General features: G+C 38.7%; 1 protein-coding gene across 1 annotated transcript in view; it reads left to right on the top strand.

The window, feature by feature from the left end:
* Window positions 1–331, top strand: part of LOC119585053 (zwei Ig domain protein zig-8-like) — an 81,188-nt gene that overhangs the window by 62,836 nt on the left and 18,021 nt on the right. The gene's annotated exons all lie outside the window — the stretch shown is intronic.

Genomic DNA, 331 nt, shown 5'->3' with positions numbered 1-331 from the left:
CCTTACTTTTCGTAACATTTGAATTTAATTTTGCCTCTTCTTAATGCAACCAAGTGTTTAAGAGTTAAATGCCTTCACATAATAACTAGTTTGCAAACCAATTAGGGAGTTGGCTGTGGTGACAGGATGATGCTCAACGTAGGGTGATTTTAATCTCTAACTTTCTGGTTTTCTCGCATGCTCTCCTGGCTTTAGTTTTTGCCAATTAGTTCGGTCCTTGAGGCATGATGATCTTGTATGGGACCGCTTGGATCTCCCCTTATCATTTCTTAGTGTATGTCTTTAAGTGTCGTTTCTGATTATACACCCTCTTAATACATCTGTGTGTGTT

The sequence above is a fragment of the Penaeus monodon genome, chromosome 19, assembly GCF_015228065.2.
Source record: "Penaeus monodon isolate SGIC_2016 chromosome 19, NSTDA_Pmon_1, whole genome shotgun sequence".
Lineage (NCBI taxonomy): Eukaryota > Metazoa > Arthropoda > Malacostraca > Decapoda > Penaeidae > Penaeus > Penaeus monodon.
Note: the sequence above shows the minus strand (reverse complement) of the source record. Positions and strands in the feature narration are given on the sequence as shown.